The following is a 9,994-nucleotide window of genomic DNA, read 5'->3' on the forward strand; positions in this document are numbered from 1 at the left end:
GGAAGGCTGAAGGTAAAACCATGATCATAGAATCATAGAATTGCTCAGGTTGGAAAAGATCTTAAAGACCTTAAAGATCATATCTCGGTTCAATGCTATTTGTTTTATTGTCTAAAGAGTCTTTCCTTTGCACAGCTACATTTCATCCGACAGGGTCTTTTTGAGAACAGTAAGTAGTCCCCTCACCCCCTCTCCCCAGTCTCACATTTTCAAGGCTCAATTATTTAAAATATAACTACCAAAAGCCAGAGAAAGACCAGAGAAAGGCCAAAGAAAGCAACAATTTCCTCTATCTTTGCATGACTGAAGTCACGCAGCAAATCCACTTAGTCAGTAGAGGCATTTTTGCGACATTTTGTCAGTGTCGACATTTTTGCGACATTCCTGCCACAATTTAGACAATATTTCTGGAGCAAGATAGAAAATACCATTTGCTGGAGGCCACACTCTTGGAAAGGTTTCCTGTTCATCACCACCTACCAAAGGAAAAAAAAAATTGTACATGTGTCTTGGGCATGGCCATGGTGGGCTGAAACAGAAGCCAGCCTGCAAGCATCCTTTCAGGAGAAGGACAGACGTCAGTGAAGCCTACGGCATACACAGCAGGTTTATTATTTAGAATAGAGATTAGACTAGAATAGTTCCATTTGAAGAGACATTCAGAAGGTCTTCCAGTCCAACTGCCTGACCACTTCAAGGCTAACCAAAAAATTAAAGCACAGTCAGGGCATTTGACCACTGTCATGGTAAAAAAATTTTTCTTCATGTCTGGTCTGAGCCTCCTTAGTGCAGCTTTGTGCTGTTCCTGTGCATCCAGCCCTCAGTTCCCAGGAGCACAGCCTGGCATCTCCTCTGCTTCCTCTCATCACGAAGTTGAAGGGAGCAGTGAGGTCACCTCTCAGTCTCCTCCGAAACAGCCAGCCCACATTTGCTCAGCCTCTCCCCCCAGGACACACACTGGGATGCTTTCAAGGACCTTAATATACTTTCTCTATTGTTAAGACCAGAACTGCACACAATAGTCAAGGTAAGGCCACACAAACGCTAAAAACAGCAGGAGACTCAATCACCTTTTGACCAGACAGTACTGTGTTCAGTGCACCCCAAAAAGCAGCTTTCTCTCTTGGCTGCCAGGGCACATTTCCAGCTCATGTTGAGACTGCTGCCACCAGCACACACCTCTAGTCCCTTCCTGCTGAGCTGCTCTTCAGCCACTTGTCTCCCATCTGTCCCGTCTCTGGCATTGCCCCACCCCAGGCGCAGCACCCAGTACCTACCTTTGTTGAACTCTATGCCACTGCTGATTGTCCACTGCTCTAATCAAGATCCCTCTGCAAGGCCTCTCATGCCTCCAGAGAGGCAACAGCGCGTTTGTTATAGCATAGGTATATTCTCATTTCCATCTGGCAAAGCAACCATTGGTCCTCAGCCTCCAACTCAGAGAACAAAATGAAAGTGATCTGTTTCCCCCAGTATCATGTCAGACAGTGACACACCACCCCGTTACACCACACACACACAGCCAGCTTTCAGAGCTTTACATGCACCTTTCTTTCTCGGCATCTACAGAAGCTCTGCTGGTCAGTCTAACAAAGCAGTGACCACTGAGCAAGCTAAGTGCAAGGCCACGTTTAGTCCAGGACTTTGCACCGAAGCACTGCAGCTAGTAAAGGTACTCAAACCTGGGAACAGCACTGCAAGGCTTCGGCCTTCACTAAAAGAAAGGCCAGAAGGTTTGCTTTGCCCTCCTCCCCAGCGCATGGATACATAATATGTTCTGGAGACAGTGAGCATCTGAAACAAGAGACAGTCATTTGACTTTACGGGCTGCATCAAATGGCAGATTTAAAACAGTTGGAAGTGTGCAGAGCAAGGATAGGAATGAGGAAACATCGCTTGCTCCCTTGGTAACAAAATCTACAACACGGCAGGAGAATGGAGCATGATAATTAGGGAATTACAGCTGTTAGTCACAGAGAATATGCTGCAGTTGCAGGTCAGAGCCCTGAGGTCGTGGCACAGGAAGCAAAACTGTAATTTAGAGTTTGTGAGGAACTCCCTGCAAGCATTAGGCTCCTTGCTACTTATATCAGCTCTACACCTGTTTTCCAGGATGGCAGTCAAGCTGACAGGAACGTTAATTACACACAAGCATCAGGGAAACTGAACTTCTCTAGAAAGAGGGCTCCAAACAAGAACCACTTCCCTAAGAGTCATTAAAATAACTAAATAAATAAAAATTTAGAAAGCCCATACCCAGAAGTTGAGGTTTCACCACTTCTGCTTATCGCCCTCATTTTCTGCTGGCTCTTTCTAAGCAGGACAATTTTAAGCATGAACTTTTAAAGAGGGAGATGACAAAACTCCATCCCCAGAATCTCATCCTGGGAAACAGCAGCTCCCATATCCAGGCTCCCATATCCAGCAGCACCCATCCAGGCTCGCTAGAGATGAGCCCAGGGGCAGCAAGCTGCCAAGTGTTCACGTCTGCTGCCCAGCTCTTGCTCTTCCACTCACTGCACTTACACTTAAGGACATGAACTCACTTGACATAACTCCCATGTTACACCCAGCTGCAGTCTCCAGGTGCCTCAGCTTCTTGCACTTGCTTCAAAGACACAGTCATTCTGCAGACACCACAGTCTTGGAGAGGAAAGTAGTGCAAAGATTTTTTTTTGACCCTGCTTAGCAGGCAGCTCTGTGCTTTGATCTTGACTGCCTTTATAAAACAATCAGGGAACAGACTGGCACTCTCCTGTTAGGTCTCTTGCAAATTAGAATGACCCCAAAGCAGAGGCACGTCTCCTTACAGATTGGGACAAGCTGACAGACACCCCCCACACAGAACAGGAACTGGAGTACATAATTGAGGCCCCTCAAAGCACAAAGTCAGTATTCAGCAATCCCTAATTTCTCATCCCTAAGGATGAGAGAACAGAACCTTACTGGCAGTGCCTTCCATGCTGCGGGCACACCAGGGCAAGAGCTGCAACTGGAATAGCAAAGTACTGCTACTGCCCAGAAACACTGCGGCTCCGGACATGATGGGAAGAGCAGAAGTGTGAGCTGACCACCATGGTCTCTGTATCAGAGGACTGCATTCAAACCAGGCAGGACTTCCTTTATCCCCCTGGCCTCCCCAAGAAGAGGAGCAGAGGTTCTGAAGCCCGTATCATGGGTGTTACATGTGAGGGATTATAAACCCCCACAAACATTACTTTATGGGAGTTTTAGAGAACAGCCAATGTCTTTAGAGCTTAAAAGGAAAAGGTCACTTGAAGAGGAGGTGCTGTTACCCAGCTGCTGTTAAGAGAGTTATCTAACAGCGGAGATGGGTGACCTGAAGAGAACATTGCAGTTCATAGCAAAATTCCACCGCAATTTTTTTTAGGTGTGTCCAATTATTTCCAGTATGAGTTAGCCAAGGAGTTGAAAGCAGGTTTGTAGGAACTGAATTTAATAGTATTAGGACAGGTAAAGATTTGTTTCCCATGAAATAGCTATAGAAGACTGCAGCCACTATGGAGCTCTCACACCTGCACAGCCCTTCAGATTTCTCACTTGGTTTCCTACTAAGATCCAGGACACCCGTGATGGCACTTGATGGTTCAGTTTGGGAATACAGAGGAAGTCCTCTTGCACAAAACCGCTACAACTCACTTCAAAGCATGCCTCTGGTCGCTGAGTGATGAGATTCAACCCAGCTAACATGTTGCTGACAGAGTCACGGAACTGGTGTTGCAACCCACCTTCCTCCAAAGCCCTACTGTAGGTTCAGTGGCCACTCATGCCACCAACAAGACAGCCCCAGCTCCTTTGCGAGGCCAGAAGGCAAATCTGCACTTGGCTGCTTGCACCCGGGTGGAACCAGCAAGCACTGCAGGCAGCTGTGTGTGATGGAGATGGGAAGAGACGTGGCTCCAACCCCCTGGGCTGTCCCAGAGCATCCTGTCACCCAGCATAAGGATCACAGAGCAAAGAGCTGTCTTACCTGAGCTGGGCATGAAAATGGGCTGTCAAGAGCCAACGTTAATTTAATGAGCTCTTGCTTGAGCAGAAGTGAGTAGTACAGAGGTAGGCCAGGTGGTTCCTGTATTAGCACCCAGTTTCGACAGGAAAGAGCAAGCAAGACCAGAGAAATGAACCAGCTGTGTTGCACCATTATCAAACTGGAGTTCTGTTAGGGAATGTTTGTACTGCTTTGTTCAAGGCAGAGTTTCAACCACTATAAGGGGCACTAAGACCACTTTATTTCACGGCAGAAGGGCTATTCTTCAAAGGAACATCTCTTGCTAGTTGCAAAACTATCAAAATACTGATACTCCACTGCAAAATACTTCCAATAAGGGAGTGAAAGTTTACGATATTTCATACGGTAGTCCATGATACTTTATCAGAAAGAGGTGAAAGCTAGAGCCAAAGTTGGTAACGCTATCTTGACTAGACAAAAACACTCAAAAAGTCTAAGAAATCCTACTATTGCTCCCCACTGCAGGCAGAGGGAGGCCTCCCTGCCCACAGCACCAGGCGCTGTAGCAGCTGCTTGAGAGTCTCAGCCATCCTCAGGGGGGCCCACAACTGCTCTTGGAAGCAGCCACAACAAACCCCACTGCAGAAAGCAGTCACACCCTCTGAATGAGGGTGGAATGGAAGCCCTCCCCCATAGCAGCACAGTGTGTTCTCCCCACCATGCAGCTTTATGGCAGAGCTGGAGCTCAGCCTTGTAGTCCTGAGCTAGGAACACTGGTATTAGAGGAACAACTGTTTGATTACTAGAACATCTGTTTTTACCTATAGTCTGATTTACACACATTTTAAACCTTCCCTCTCTTGCATCCAGACCAGGCACTGCTTAATCAGCAAAATCCAATTACAGAAAGTCTTAAACTAGCTAGGAAAAGCAGGTAATGATCTTAAATCCCACATACAACGAGTTGATGTGGGTTGTGAGAGACCCACAAAGCAGCGGGGGACTTCCGAGATGTCACAACAGCCCTAATTCAGGGGAAAATTTTATTGCTTTTAGTCACGTGCGGTATGAAAGCTGCATAGCAGATGGGGTCACACATGGACAGAAGTCAAAGGAGTAGCAGATTACAACCTCCAATAGTCTGTGACTAGTGCTATGTGGAGTAAGTGGGTTACACTGATCACACAACAGGCTTGAATAGGGAATCCCAGACAGGATTGATGAGGAGGTGATGAGTGCTGAAGAGGTTTCTCTATAAAATAAACTGCCAGAGAATGAGAAGAAATACGTCCTGTTCACTGATGAGTCCTGTTGCATTGTGGGAAAGCACTGGTGGTGGAAGGCTGCCTTATGGAGTCTTACACAGTGAATTGCAGAAGCTACTAAAGGAAAGGGTGAATCGAGCCAAATGCAGAAGTGAAGGCCATCCAGGTGGCGTCAGACACTGCAGAACAAAAGAGGCAGCCAGCGCTCTACCTCTGACTCGTGGCTGGTGGCAAATGTCCTACAGGGGTGGTTACAGCAATGCAAGCACAACAACTGGCAGTGCAGAGGCAAACCCAGGCATCTGGGTTGCTGCACTATGGAGATATATTGCTGCCCAAGAAGAGAACATGGTTGTAAAGGTACGTCGTGTAGATGCTCATATACCCAAGTTGTACCACTAAAGAAAATCAAAACAACCAGCAGGTGGATCAGGCCACTATGATTGAAGCTGCTCAGGTATATCTGGACAGGAAACACAAGGGTGAACTATTTCTACACCGGTGGGCCCATGACACTTCAGGCCATCGAAGAAGAGATGCAACATATAAATGAGTTTGAGACTGAGGGGTGGATTTGACTACGGACACTACTGCACGGGTTGTTCATGACTGTGAAAGGCAGCTGGCAGGGAACCAAACAGGATAGCTGACCTAAACTGGCCAAAGGGATATTCCATGCCATAAGGCATCATGTGAAAAAAAGGCTATGTACAGGAGTCTAATGGATAGGGCCAGGCCTTTTTCAGCAGTGATCTGCAACAGGATAAGGGGCAATGGGCACAAACTGGAACACAGGAAGTTCCATCTGAATATGAGAAAGAACTTTACTTTGAAGTTGACAGAGCATTGGAACAAGCTGGTGTATGGGAACTGTTGAGTCATGGCCTGAACCACTGACTGATCACCTGTGGCAAGGACTGGGTCAGCCTTGGGAACACAGGCAATTCACCTGTGTGACCAGAAGGGGTGAAGCCTGGCTGCACCTCTCCTAAACCCGATTTAAGGGCTGACCACCACTGGGAAAGGATCTCTTTCTGGAGATCCCTCCTTTGTAGAGTCTTCCACTGCAAGCCTGAATCTTCAAATATGGATGAGTATTTCTTCTCTGTTTGTTTCTTTCCATTTCTCCATGATATTCTTTCCAACTGTAACTGCTGGCCAGAGAGGTTGTGTAGTCTCTTCCTCCAGTGATGCTCAAAACCTGCTTTGTTTCCTGTGCAACCTATTTAGAGAACCTGGAGGGAAACTACTTCAGTAGTGGGCTGGACTAAGGTCCCTTCCAACCCCTACAGTTCTGTGACTCTGAAAACTGAGGGGGGTTGGTCTGGAGGCAGCTGCTGCTTGGGGACTGATTGGGCATCAGTCAGCAAGAAACTGCTTTGCGCTTCACTTGTTTTATGTATATAAAATTGTTATTGTTACTGTTATTTCTATCTTCCTTTTCTGTTCTAGTAAAGGTTTTATCTTAACCTATGAGTTCTACCACCTTCCCTTCCCCACTCCCTCCCAATTCTCTCCCTCATCTGGTGAAAGATGAGAGTGGGGAGGAGTGAGCAAAGGGCAGTGTGGTGTTCAGCTGCTGCCAGGTTAAACCACAACACTACTACTTAATTATCGTCACATCTTTGCCCATGAGGGAGAAACAAGGGGACAGAGGGGCAACTCACTTAGTGGCTTTGCTCACTGCCTGCTTCCATGCTGTGGTGACATCCTAAACAGTACCAAAGCTTTAGCAGACTTTTGGAAGTTGCAAGAGACCTCACAACACCCCCGTGCAGCTAAGAAAAGGATATTGGCTCATGCCACCCACCACTGAAACAGACACCTCTATGCTGGAACGAAGCAGCTGTATGACACCATGCAGCAATACTTCACAGCATTTTAGGGTAGACAGCAATTAACCTTTGGCTGAATCTCCTTCACCCCAAGCCACAAAAAAGTGTTTGTTCTGTTTTCTTCTCTGCCCCACCTCCACAGTCTCACAGCTCTGGTGTTCTCATTAGCTGGCTGCCCAGGTTGTGTTCCGGATCCTAGGACTGGGAATAACAGTCCTTAAATGAATGGGCTGTTTATTCAGATACTAGTTTTGGTTCTCTGTGACTGACCCAGAGTAGAGGCAGCTGATTCTGATGAAATTAAAGGGAGGCTGTACAGCACTGTACATGTTTTCTAAGAGTTGAAACACTGAGGCAGAGATCCAAGTATTCAAGTTGAAGGAGTTAGGGCAACACCTTCTCCTCACAGGCCTGAAATGAGCCACTATTTCTGCTTAAGGAATGCATCTGTTCATGACAATGGAAACTGAACAACTGAAACTCCCAAGAAAGTTTCATCCTCAGGCCCTCACCCAGAGCATAGCTTACCAGGATTCAGGTCTGTAAGGCACATTTTGAAAGCCCAGAAATTCCAGAGCCAGATGTCCCTTAGGTTTTGAAGCCTGAAAAAGCATCTTGTGCAGCACAGGCAAAGGTCGAGTGCCTTAAAGAAAGTGAGGAGGCAGGGAAGTAATGAGTCCATGTGGATCTAGCCCACCAGGTGGGCTTCCTTCCAGTTCAGCTTAAGCATGTATTTCCACCTTCACCTGGCCTGTAGCCGGGGGATTAGTTCATATCATGCTAAGACTGCCGCCTAAGACAGGCCTAGCAGGTCCTGCCATGAAAGACCAGCACCTCCATCACTGTGGTTCACTCTGGTCAACTGAGCTCACAGACAATTCCTATACTGCACCACAGCAGCCATCTACATGCCCAGTCCTTCCCAGAGCTCTACGTTCTTGCACAGACAGGCACTGTGTTGTCTAAAAGCAGTGCATAAAGCTCCATGGTTTTCACCAATTAATGACTTGCATGCCATGAAATCCAACTGGTTCCCTGTCAGCATCAAGGAGTGGCAGTAAGTGGCCTTAAAGGGTCATCCCATATAAAGAAAAGATGACGTAAGGACTGCTTCAAGTGATGTATTAATGAGAACACACTTGGACACCTCACTTTGGTGCAGGCTGCTCTTTGTGTTGGGTCTCACAGGAGCAATGTGGGCAGGAAGAGCTCAGGCAGGGCAGTGTGCTGCTGGGGGGCTTGTGGGAGGAGGCTCCAGAATGCATTCCAGGAGGCTGAGCACCCAGGATCGTGTTCACAGTTTAGGAAACAGTTTCACAACAGCCCCCACAAACTGACCTTGGCAGAACACAGTTTGCACATAACAGCCATGTTTCTGCTGTGAGTAATACCGTACCCTCAGTTAACACTGTGTTGTTGGTGGAACAAACATCTCATTATCAAGTGCATAAGGCATGGGAGGGCAGAGAGGATGAATCCAACCATGTTAGTATTATGATATTGATGAAAATGTATGAAGTTCAGAGTGACACGATCGTTCTGCCCATGGAATTCCACTGTTTCATGCATCTTCTCTTTCTGACATAACTTCCAATTGTACACCTCCCCACCTTTCCCAGTAAGCCAGAAGCAAAACTCATATTTCTCAGGCTGAAATAATGCACACAGGGCAGTTTGGTGGGAAGCATCTTCATCGGAGCAATCTGCACAAACCCCATGATTGCCTACAGTTCAGATAATGCGGAAAAAGGAGGTAGCTGTACACTCAGAGACAGTATGCGTTGCTTTATACTATCTCATTTCCTACTTTCCCAAACCTATTGCATACACTCAGAGATAATCCCACTCCACAGCAGAGGCTGGAGACCTACTGTGAGCAGAGCAGGCATCTACTGCCTGCTAGTGCCCTCAGGGAAAGGAAGAGCACACCCGAGCAGCCAACATGGGAAACACTGCTCACACCCATCCTAATAGGCAGCTCAGGCAGAAATTAGAGAGCCATGTTTAATGATCTGTAGCTAAATAAATTGCATTTGTTTATTATTCATCTCTCCTCCTAACTCAACCAGTTACAGACTACAGTACATGGGGAAGAAATGTTAAGAGTCATCTCCGTGTCCTGGAAATGCACCAGGATTGCAAACCTCCACCTGCAAGGCTTGCTTCCACCCCTTGGGAAGGCAGCAGCTTTAGCAAGGAACCTGGGCTGACCACATTAAAATCAGGCTGGGTGCCTCACCTCCAGCACAGTCACGCTGTAGCCAGCTCAGATGCTTCAGACACAGGGTTTCAGGAAGAAAGATCTAAGATTTGGCCATGTAAGCCAAATAGTGGCAGAGAAGTACCTCCAGGCTGATAAGGAGCTGAAGTTCAGTTGAAGAGGTGCCTGCTTTGCTAATAAATGCCCATTTCGAGGATAGGTATTATGTTTGTTTGTTTTATAACTGCTTTTTAAAAGCCTATATCTAGAGCCAGTGACAAGACTGCTTTGCCACAGCAAGATATTAACATTCGAGTCACTGCACATCTTGGGCCATAGAACATGTTGAGCTGTTCTCTGCACACAGAAGGAAAAATAATGCACTAAGCAGGATGGTATCACGGCTTCACACATTCTCACAGAATCAGCACATCACATGCATTAAAGAGGGATGAATACATTCTCCATACCTTTGGCTGCATTAATGCCACGCTTATATTAGTACTAATGGTATTCATAGGCAACCCTTGTCTCCCATCTTTTCCATAATACTCTGAGCTGTATTACAATTATTCTGTAGGCAGATGCTTCCATATGAGTATCACAAACTTGTCCCTTTGAAAACCCGCTGAGAGGGGCAGTTCCTGAGGCAGGTATGCAGCATTTCTGCTATTTGAAAAGGGAGGAAACAAAGCAAGAAGAAATGCATTCAGTCCAGTGTTAT

The sequence above is a fragment of the Meleagris gallopavo genome, chromosome 5 (assembly GCF_000146605.3).
Source record: "Meleagris gallopavo isolate NT-WF06-2002-E0010 breed Aviagen turkey brand Nicholas breeding stock chromosome 5, Turkey_5.1, whole genome shotgun sequence".
In the NCBI taxonomy this organism is placed as follows: Eukaryota; Metazoa; Chordata; class Aves; order Galliformes; family Phasianidae; genus Meleagris; species Meleagris gallopavo.